At 39.3% G+C, this 12238-nt stretch overlaps 1 pseudogene; it reads left to right on the forward strand.

Annotated features, from left to right (window-relative positions):
* Positions 1-11754, forward strand: part of LOC149256412 (uncharacterized) — a 79644-nt pseudogene extending 67890 nt beyond the window's left edge.
* The last annotated feature ends 484 nt before the right edge of the window (positions 11755-12238 follow it).

The following is a 12238-nucleotide window of genomic DNA, read 5'->3' on the forward strand; positions in this document are numbered from 1 at the left end:
TTATGGGCATTTGAGTCCCAATTTTTGTATATTATTTTGGACACACTTATGTACACTCGGGATGTTTTATGATATATATATATATATATATATATATATATATATATATATATATATATATAGTTTCAACTTTTTGATGCTTTATTTTATTGTGATGAATGAATGATGTGCCAGCCTAATGCTTGATTAGTGATAGAATCTGCTAACCAATTATGAGATCTTGGAATGTGCAAATAATTAATGTAAGTAAATGATCTTTGCAACAACCTCACCCTTAAATACTGGCGATATAAGCAAGGATCTCTTACCCGATAAATGTTAGTCAATTGTGACACTATCAGTTGTGAATCAAGATAGACTACCAATGAATCGATTCCATAAGAAATAGCTTCGAATAGTAAATTAATGACGCCAATATACTAAGATATATTATTTGATGCGGGACCAATGCATACTCCCCTTGACACCATCAACTGACCAGTTGGATAGTAGATCACCCAAGTTGCGGGAGCAAGGTTTCGAGTGTGCCGACTAGCACCATTGGCGAATCCAAAATAGACCAAGTCATCCATCAACACCTGCCACAGCAGATCAAAAAGTGTTGATATAAAAAAACTCCCGATGAGATATGTACAAAAAATACAAAATGTACAAAGAAGCCATTGCCTAACTGCTACTTAAGCAAAGTACTTCTTAAGGTAAAGCTCGTTTCGAGGCTCTGCCAACTTGTTTCATTTAAAATTAACTAACTCATATGCCCCTTTTTCTAAAACTCGTTTAATTATAAAAGGACCGTACCACATAGGCTTGAACTTGCCTGCCCCCAAGGCATCCTTATCTTGGTCATAGACCAATACAATGTCACCTTCAAAAAAGACTCGAGGATGGATAGCTTCATCGTATTGAGTTTTAACCCTTTTCTTATGAGCCTCATTGATTGTTGCGACATCTCAACGCTACTCATCGAGATTTTCTAAATGAAGGAGGCTCTCTTCGAGACTAGAGGTCTCTGGAAGGAGCTCAATAGCTAGCTTAAGAGATGGAATTTCACATTCAACAGGAAAGATAGATTCCAGCCCGTAAACTAACTGAAAAGGTGTAAAACCTGTGGGAGTCTTTACTAAGGTTCGGTATACCCAAAGAGTTGGATACAACATAAGATGCCAATTGGACCGGTTTTTGTCGATCGTCCTTTGCAGGATCATCTTAAGGGTCTTGTTCACAGCCTCGACCTGTCCATTGGACTTAAGATAATATGGAGATGAGTGCTCCTGCTGGAAACCCAATTTAAGAGCCAATTCAAACATTAGTTGGTTATGGAAATGATTGCCATGGTAGTGACAATCTCTCTCGGGATACCGAACCTTGAGATAATCTGATTCAAAAGGAACAATGCTGCTATTTCACTATCGTTTTTATAAGTGGCCATGGCCTTAGCCCACTTCGTGAAGTAGTCTACGGCCACGATAATGTACTTGTGATTCGCTGCTGAAGGCAGATTACAAGTTGTAAAATCAATACCCCACTTAGTAAAAGGACCGACAGTGACAATGGGGAAAAGAGGGGCTGGATGCGCGTGTATCTTCTGAGTATAAAATTGATAGGGGTAACAGCGTTTGACTACTTCAACACAATTTTTTAAGAGCGAAGGCCAAAAGTAGCCAGCACACAAGATACGTTGGCTTGTAGCAAGCCCTGAAAGATGACCACCACAAGCTCCACTGTCGCAATCATTGAGCACTGACTCTGCTTCCTCTAAGGTTAAACAATGCCTAAGGATTGAATCAACCCCTCAGCGACATAATGTATCACCAATGATGACATAGTTCTTAGCTAGGTGACATAATTTTCGACGTTCATCATTAGAGAAAGTAGAGGGAAAATTCGAAGTCTAGAGATAGACAATGATATCTCCATACCAAGGGTCTAGTGAAGAGATGAGGAATAGATGTTCGTTGTGAAAACTTTCCTCATAAACAGTATCCTCTCCATAAGGCAGCTCGGAAATTAACTCTGCGAAAACCAAAGATTTCTTAGACTTGGTGGACAAGAACTCGAGATCGAATTCTTGTAAAATAACAATCCATTGATTGTATTTGCCCCCAATCACTCGCCAACTAGGGACAACAATCTCATCCTTGAAAATTTCTTCCTCATTAGTATTTATTCTGCCTTATTGCTCTTCTTTTATCATCATTCTTCAACCCTGATAATGGATCCCACTTGGGATTTGAAACGTTGGTACAAAAATGTTTATACTGTGGATTCTCCAGTCAATGATTCAAAAGATAAAAACCACAGATCTCTCAAATCCAAAATCTTATCCCTGTACGGAGGGGATACTTGGAGTGATATCCTTTCACTCGAAAGTTTTAGAGTGAGGATAAAAAGAAGAGCTGCAGATCTGGATTTTCTTAAAAACTGTAGGGACAACAATCTCATCCTTGAAAATTTCTTCCTCATTAGTATTTATTCTGCCTTATTGCTCTTCTTTTATCATCATTCTTCAACCCTGATGATGGATCCCACTTGGGATTTGAAATGTTGGTACAAAAAAGTTTATACTGTGGATTCTCCGGTCAATGATTCAAAAGATAAAAACCACAGATCTCTCAAATCCAAATTGGAACGGATTAACTGCCGCTAAGACAAAAGTTTTGCGTAGCAAGATATAATGGTAGAGCCTCTGGACAGCATGGACAGCTACCAAGGCCAACTTCTCAACAGGGGAATAGCGAAGTTCAGGACCTACCAAGCCTCGGCTCAAGTAATAAATCACATGCTCCATGAGAGCATCGTCTTCTTGAATGAGAACAAAAAAGCATATACAATGTTGTAAAATACACCCTAAAACACACAAATTAGATCGTTTAAGGCATGGTAAAATTTGGTAAAATTTTTAATTAAAAAAAAAAAAAAAGTGATATAAAGGCATATAAAAAGGCCATTTCAGAAAGATTGAAAAATGAATACTTCCAGTAAAAAATATACCTTGAAACAAAATTTAAGGTGAAGAGATGGGCTTTTGAGCAGGACATAACTTGAAGAGTTAATAAAATTAAAACCAGTTTCTGAAGAGTTGGGCTTTTGAGCAGCCCATAACTTGAAACGTTAATAAAATTAAAACCAGTTTCTGAAGAGCTGGGCTTTTGAGCAGGACATAACATGAAAAGTTAATAAAATTAAAAACCAGTTTCTGATGGGCGGGGAAGAAGGGGAAAAGGGCGGGGAAGAAGGGGAAAAGGGCGGGGAAGAAGGGGAAAAGGGCGGGGAAGAAGGGGAAAAGGGCGGGGAAGAAGGGGAAGCAAAGTAAAAAGAAAAGGTCAGTGAAGGTATAAGGAAGGTTGAAGGTCGAAGAGCCGCATACCCATGGTTGATTCTACAGCAGTGAAATATAAAAGGAAATCCCTACCATAATCCAGTGGACTCAAAAGTGGGGCAGAGACTAATGCCTTTTTCAAGGCATCGAACGACCGCTGCGCAAAGTTGTCCTATACGAATGGAACTCCTTTTCGCAACAAACGCATAAACCCATTAGTGATCTCGGCATAATTCACTATAAACCTTCTTAAGAAATTAGCCTTCCCTTGAAGACTTTGAAGTTGTCGAATTGAGGACGAGGGAGGCAACTGAATTATTGCCTCTACTTTGAAGGGATCAACTCGAATCCCTTCAGTTGACACAATGAACCCTAGCAACCGACCTGATGTAATCATGAAAACACATTTATTTGGATTCAACTAGATAAAAATGACATCATTCGAAAACCAATCAAAGGTCACTAGGATGATCGATTCTCTTTTGAGAACGAGCAGCTAAATCATCTAAGTATGCTTCGATGACATGCTTGATGTCGTGGAAAGCATATGACATGGCCCGCTAGAAGGTATCTCTAGCATTTTTAAGACCAAAAGGCATATTTTTGTATGCAAAGGTACCCTAGGTGTTAGTGTCAGCCTTTGAAGCCTTCCATCAGTGATCAAATATGCTCTTACAAAGTGGTCTCAGGGTGTCAAAGTCAAATTTTGTCATTTCAGTAAGTCTTCAAGTAAAATTTGGTTACTAGGTATTAGGTCTAGGGTTGTTTTCAGTCCTTCCAAAGTCTTCCAAGTATTGGTACATGTCACCATTCAGCTTAGTGTATCATCATTCAAAGAGCTTTCATCATCATTTCAGGTTCCAATGGGTCATTTTACACCTCGTTCGTGCTTCAGTTGTACTTGGGTAAGCCTCATTTCCCTCTCCTAGGGTTTTGTAGGTAATTTTTCTTGGATGGTCAAATCATCAACAAAACTTGTGTCCTGATGCTCATACACCTTCACCTATCCTTAATATACCTTATTAAATTCTTCCCATCACTCATATCCCTCAAATTCATCATTTTCCCACAAACCCTAGTTTATTGCTACAATTTGACAATTTTCTAGCTAGGCTTGTGTTTTGCCCTTTTGGACCCCTTCTTCTCACTCAATATTCGAAATTCCACTTTCCCCTGATTCCTAACATCCCTCCCTACTTCCTAAAATTTTCTCAATAATTTATAAGCCCCTTATCCCCTTCATTTCCCTTCATTTCCACAAATCCCCTATTCCACACATCAGGATATGTTTTATTCAAATGATGTTTTTGAGAAAGAGAAGATGCATTTGACAAAAGTGAGAGAGGTTTTTGTCCATAATTGAGCCATGAAGAAAAACCTCTTTCATTGTTTACACAGGTTTCATGGTTTGGGAGAAATGTCAAAAATACCTTTGCCTCAGGTGAGTTGCTGCACCTCTGGAGTGACCTTGGTAAAATCAAGTTTTCTCCTAGCTGGGATGACCAAATGACTTTCTTGATGAGTCAAATGATAATTAGACACAAATATATTTCCGATGAGCTATCATGAGCTCAATTTGGAGTTGAGGAAGACATTCAAAATTTTACTGCAACAACACTCTGCATTTAGGCAGTCTCATTCTGCACATTTTGACCAGTCTTGGGAGATTTGAATTTTGATAGGGCAAATGAGCTCCAAATTGAAAAATTAAAGATGTTCTGGAAAGTAGAATCGACAAGATTTCCAATGATATATTACACACCCAATTTGGACACCGGGAAGGCCTCCAAAACTGGTCTGCAAAATGTCACTACGCATTGGGAGCTTGGTGCTGCGCATCAGGTAGTTTTCTCCTGTGTTAATTTACACTGGAGCCGCATCAAAGAGGCGTTGCGCATTGGTGAGCAGGCGCTGAGCATTGGCCAATAAGACTTCAAAACCACCAAACTTCACCTCAAATCATTCTCATTTCTGCATTTTTGTTCCAATCAAGTAAGTAAACTCACTTTTGATCTCAAATAGGGTTTTTATGCTTTACTTATGGTTTTAGCCTCCTAAAACTCAAAACCCTAGTTGTCTTCTACCTAATTTCTCACCATTTCAAGCTCTTTTCACTTGTCTCCTTTTTCCCATTATCATTTGCTGTAAATTCACCTTTAAATCCCATCTTACTTAACCCATATCATCTTCCCCTATTTCCCTACAAAAATTAATCCCTTCACCAAGCTCTAAACCCCCTCACATCAAACCCTAGTTCCTTATAAACCTCACTTACCCTCTCATTTCATCTCACCATTGTTTTCCTTCTTATAAAATCTCTTCATACTCATATTTTCCTCACATAACTGTCCATCATTCATCAAATCATCCCAAAGAGACAAAAATGGAGCGAGACAGTGAGTTTGAATATGAGGAAGACACCCTAAGTGATAGCTCTAGAGAGAGGAATTTGCAGCAGAGAAAGCCTCACAAAGGTGGTAGAATCATCAGGGAGGAACCTATCAGCATGAGTGAACTACTTGCTTGCCCACTAGCCACCACATGTTTTAGATATCAGTCCTGTTTTGAGTTTTGTGAGATGGTTGAGAGGGTTAAATTTCACCATGAGCTAGCAAGACAGTTTGTGACAAACATGGATAACAATGTGGTACATCTTGCTAGGGTAACCTTCACTCTTTCACCCACTATCATTGCAGAGGCCACAGGAATTTTGGATGTAGGGGAGAAATGGAACAAAAGGCAAAATATCAGCAGGCAGCATTATGAGCCTTACATCAAGGCTAAGTACCATGGCAAGCTCAGCAGGGTGTTTCCTTTTAGATTCTTGGAGGACTGGTATGTTCCACTCATGAAACTTATCATCAAATACTTTACATGTGAGGGTAGGTTTTCCATACTTTATGCCTACCACATCATATTTCTCATGCATTTCACTAGGGTCAAAATGATGAGCATCCCTTACTTCATATGCAAAAACATAGAAAGGATGACAGTGATTGCAAAGAGGAAATCATATCCACAGCAACTCAATAGTATCTACCATTTCTCTGTCATCAAAATTATTGTTTTGCATCAACTTACTTAGTTGGGAATGCCATGGGAAACTTTCATTTCCCATGAGATGTTCAAGGGGCCTCAAATCTTTTCATCAGATCCCCAAGAATAAGGTGAGCCTTCAGGACAACAAAAGGTACCTGAAACTAAAACAAAGAATGTTCCTGTATTTTTCACCCATGAGAGAGGCATTAGGATGATCTTTGTAGCGGCCAAGCGAGTACTATCTCCACAAGAAGTGGAAGGGGTCTCGCCTTCATCTTCAGCACAGTAGGTACATGGGCAACAAGACAAAGGTAAAGCAAAGGCCATTGATGAGGAGCTCCATGACGATGTTGAGAGGGAATTCTCGCTTAAGGAGCATGATGATGATGTGCCACCTCATAACACTCAGGTAATTGATCTTGACAGCCCATCCTTAGCTCAAAACATGCTTTTGAAAGAGCAAAAGGATCATATTCATATGTTGAATGATAAAGTGGCTAGAGCTAGATATAGTATAAACTATCTAGAGCAAGAAAACAAACAGTTGGAGGATAAACAAACCCAAATGGAGTTAGAGATGCTAAAAATTCAAAGGCAAAGTAGTAAAGAGCATCCGGTTCTCTTGACTCTAGTTGAACAAGAGGTGGTAAATGATAGAGAGATATGGCTTGAAAGGGTAAATATCCACCTTGAGGGCCTTCTGAAGAAAGCAAATAGAGACAACAAGATGCTAAGGCATATGGCACATCATTATTTGACCTGAAATAGAGTATGCAACAAGAGGATCAAGCACCTTAAGGCAAGATTAAGGAGGGCCTTAAAAGGCAAAAAGAAGGATGAAAAGCTCAAAATTTTGGCTGATGTGACTTTAGCCCAACAAAGTAACCCATGATGCAACTTTGAGCCAAAATTGGGCAAATTTTGAGACAATTTTGTCATTTTCCAATTTTTGAATTAGAAACACAGAAAATTCCGGCTCGGTGGCACTGCGCATTGAATTGGTGCATCCTCTTGAAAAATGGCTTATATATTTGGATTCAACATCAAAAAATAAGAAAACCCAAAAATTTTCATCAATTTTGGAGAAGATCTTGGCCACCAAAAGGGCAAAAAACACTCAAAAAATGCCCTCACTGCCACTTTTTGGACCGACAAGAAGCAGTATTGGGAGAATTGATTTTTGAAGAGTCAAATAAACTCCAAATCATGAAATTTAAGATGTTCCATAAACTAGATAGATAGATCTTTCCAACAAGCTATCTTGGGCCTGATTTTCATGAGTGGAAGGCCTCCAAAAGCTTTCCTAAAGCGGCACTGCGCATCAGGCAAATTTTTGTCAATTTTGCCTAAAAGTCAAAGTTTGCCTAGTTTCTTCAATAGTTGACTTCTTCTTCTTGTCTTGGTAAAATTTGCATGGTAAATGATGTAACATGATGTAAAACACTTGATGGGGTAGATACATCAAAGAAAAGGTGATTTTAAATTGAATGTATTAGTTTCCTTAGTTTTAGAGGCAAGTTGTTCCACTGCCTATTTTCTTGTTCCTAGATTAGATGTTGTTGAAACAGTTCCTTGACTCATGGATTCGAGCCATGATGGATAGATCATATGTTTTTGAGGTCTATATGATGTCTTTTCTTAATCATTTGTAAAGGTTGGAATTTGGTGGAAGTGGTGGCACTCATTGAACATTTGTATCAACAGTTTGGCAAGGAATAAAACTAGGTTTCACAAATATTTTTGTCGGATTCTTGTGACAGTGAGTTTATGTATTGTTTCTTCTTTGTAATGAGTTTTTATTATTTTTTATATGTATCCAAATCCATCTTTATCTTCTAAAACTAAATGAATCAAGGTGAATGGAAAAAATACACTGTTGTGCTTTGTCTTGGGAATGCATTTGGTTTTCAATGTTTTCAACTATTTGAAGAGGATCATAGTTTCTTTATGCCCTCCTCAACTCCTCAGTTGTCTTTATCTACCATCTTAATCCATTTCTAGTACATAAACCCTTTTCTACCTCACCCCACAGAACATGATTGTATCCCTGAGTTGATTTCCCAGACCCAATCTTCCTTCTCCAATTGATCCAACAACCAAAACCTAAAAATCAAACAAAAAAACCCTAGAGTTACTATACCTAGCCTAAAATCTACATTAAATTCAGTCATCTAAAGCCCTAATTTCCAATATCCTAATTGGGATTGACAAGGAGAGAGCCCTCTCCTGACCTAGTAGGGCTAGCTACCAGGTTAAGCGTGGTTGTGGTTATCCTAGGATTACCTCCCTTCAGCGTGAGGTCGATCTAGGCTCTAACACCAGGGACATATAAAAGCTATCTTATGCTGATCTTCAGGATGGATAGAGATCTGATTATAACAGGAAAAGCCGTCCATGAAGGAGAAAATCTCATTACCCGCACATTCATTAATAATTTGATCAATAAATGGCGTGGGGTAATTATCTTTGGGACAAGCTTTGTTTATGTCTCTAAAATCAATGCATACTCAAATTGTTCCTTGCTTTTTATTTATAGGGACTGGATTAGAAACCCAATCCGTAAGAGGAATAGGGTATATAAAACTCGCCTTGAGTAGCTTCTCTACTTCAGCTTTAATAGTTGCTGCTTTCCTAGGATTAACCGGCCGAAGCTTCTGATGAATCGGCTTAGCATTTTCATACGTCTTGATCTCATGTTGAACTATGGATGGATCAATGCCAGGAATTTCTTCATAAGACCAAGCGAATACATCTCGAAACTCCTTAAAAAGGTCGGTGTAAATTTGAATTTCTTCAGGGGAACATTCGGCTCCGATGAAGAGATTCTCGATCACGTTAGGGTTCCTAGAGATGTTTATAGATATCATTTTTGAAATCACCGACATATTACCTTCAGCACGAAAGTGTGCTGGAGCCAAAGGATTTGATATCGTATAAACATCCCTAGTAAATAGCTTGGAGAACCTAGATTCTACTTCCTGCAACGGAGGGAGAAAATATGAACGATAGTGTAAGTCTTCCCAAGGTCGATCTACACCCATCATTACTTCTAGGATTGCTTCCTCGGATGGTAAAACCGTATCTAAGAAGTCCATAGCGGAGGTAGAATCAAGGGTCCAAGCTGGGGCCATGTTAGTGTCAGTCTTTACAGCGTTCCTCCAGTGATCAAACATGCTCTTACAAAGTGATTTTAATGTGTCAAGGTCAAATTTTGTCATTTCAGTGAGTCTTCAAGCAAAATTTGGTCACTAGGTATTGGGTCTAGGGTTTGATTTTACCCTTATCAAAGTTGTCCAAATTTCAGTCCATGTCATAGTTCATCTAAGTGTACCATCATTCAGAGAGTTGTCATTATCATGTCAAGTCCCACTGGGTCATTTTACACCTTGTTCATGCTTCAGTTGTGCCTAGGTAACGTCATTTCCCTCTCCTAGGGTTTTGAAGGCAATTTCTATTGGACGGCCAAATCATCGGAAAAACTTGTATCCAGATGTTCATACACCTTCCCTTATCCTTAAAGTACCTTATCAAACACTTCCCATCACTGAGATCCCCCAAATTCTTCATTTTCGCACAAACCCTAGTTTCTTGCTACAACCTGGCAATTTTCTAGGTTGGACCTATGTTTTGCCTTTTTGGACCCCTTCTCCTCACTCAATCTCTGAGATTACACTTTCCCATACTTCCTAACATCCCTCCCTACTTCCAAAAATTTCCTCAATAATTTAGAAACTCCCTATCCCCTTCATTTCGCTTCATTTCGACAAATCCCTTGTCCCACACATCGGGATAGGTTTCAATCAAATGCGATTTATGAGAAAATAAAGATGAATTTGGGAAAACTGAGAGAATTTTTTGTCCACAAAATGCCAAGGAAGAAAAACCTCCTTCACGTTTTATACAGGTGTTATGGTTTTGGAGAAATCTAAAAAATATAGTTGCCTCGGGAGAATTGATGCACCTCTGAAGTGACCTTGGGAAAATCAAATTTTCTCCTAGCTCAGTTGGAAAAATGACTTTCTTGATGAGTCAAATGATAACTAGACACAAAGAGATTTCCAATGAGCTACCATGATCTCAATTTGGAGTTGAGGAAGGCATTCAAAAGTTGACTGTAACAGCACTCTGCCTTTAGGCAGCCTCATTTGGCACATTTTGACCAGTCTTGGGAGATTCGATTTTTGACAGAGAAAATGAACTCCAAATTGAAACATTCTAGTTGGGTTAGAAATTAGACTCAAATACCTTTCCAAGGAGCTATCCTGCGCCTAATTTTGACACCGAGAAGGCCTCCAAAATTCACCTATAAAAGAGCGCGACGCACAGAGGGAGTGCGGCGCACTGGGAGAGATTTTCCAGTGTAAATTTACACTGGCGCGGCGCACATGGAAGGCGCAGCGCATATAGCCAGGAAAGCATGAAAATTATAAATTCACTCAAAAGTCTCCTAAATTCACATTGATACAAGTTTCAGCAGGTGATGTTCAGGAAAATATTCCACGAAGGGGATGGAATTCATATGACTTGTTTTCATGGATTACCTCCGAAGAACAGTATGTACATAATGCTTAGATTGCTTCCCAAAAGCTGCTACAACATAGTTATGAGGAAAATAGAAGAAGAATCATCTCAAAATTCTCCAGGATTTGATATCTTAGATTAATGGGGAAGGCCAATCCCAGATCCCACAAGATGGCCATCTTCAAAAGGAGGCAAAGGGTTCAAAGAGGTTGTAGATAATGTGCATAAGATGGGTCTCAAGTTTGGCATTTATGTCAAGCGTGGAATTAGTACTCAAAGCATTTAATGCTAATACTCCAATCATGGGATCCTAGGGTGTCCCTTATGAAGAAGGTGGGAAGATTTGGCATGCTAAAGACATTGGTCTAATCAATCAAACTTGCTACTGGATGCCTGCATGTTCATGAATGTTCAAACTAACCTAGGAGCTAGGAGGGTTTTCCTCAGATCATTATATACACAATATGTTGAATGGGGAGCTGATTTTGATCTTAAAAGAGCTTGATAATCCTATGGTGTACTCTCTCTCACCTGGAAGTGATGCTACACCACAAATGTCCATGCAAATAAACTCTTTTGTCAATATGTATCGAATAACAAATGATGATTGGGATAACTGGAGCGATGTAGAGTTCCACTTCGATGTGTCAAGAGATTTTGATAAATCTAATTTGATAGGAGCAAATGGTTTAAGGGGGAAGTCTTGGCCAGATTTAGACATGCTTCCACCTGGATGGTTAACTGACCTTGGTGTAAAAGAAGGTCCACATCGCTTTAGCAACCTTAATTTGGATGAACAAATAACTCAGTTGACTCTATGGGGGATGGAAAAGTCTAGACTCATGAGGAGGAGACCCAAATTGATTCACCAATAGATGTACATGCACCCAGGAGGCCTCATAGAGCTGGCAAAACATCTGTGAAGACCAACAGGCTGCCCAAAGAAGCCTAAATGAAAGGACACCTATTCAGCAGGAGATAGAGGCTGATTGAGAGGTTTGGCTCGAGAGGATCTACATCCACTTAGAGAAGCTATTGGAAAAAGAAAACAAGGACAGGGACATGCTCAGGCACATGAAAAATCACTATTGGGCACAAAACAAGGTTTGCAAGGCACGAATAAGGAATTTGAAGGCAAACCTAAGGAAGGCATCAAAAGGGAAAAAGAGGCAAAAGAGAAAGATCGGCTTCGAATCTTGGTTGAGGCTTCCTTGGCACATCATAGCACCCCATAGAGAACCTCCAGCCCAAATTTCAAGGAATTTGGGGAATTTTTGGTCGCATGGTAATTTTTTGGGCAAAAAACAGGGATTTTCTCCCTGTGCGCCGCACCACTGGAGCGACCCTAAAATTCTAGAG

Source organism: Pinus tabuliformis, chromosome 7, assembly GCF_031772625.1.
Source record: "Pinus tabuliformis cultivar Carrire ecotype Pingquan chromosome 7, CPIR1, whole genome shotgun sequence".
NCBI classification, from domain to species: Eukaryota; Viridiplantae; Streptophyta; class Pinopsida; order Pinales; family Pinaceae; genus Pinus; species Pinus tabuliformis.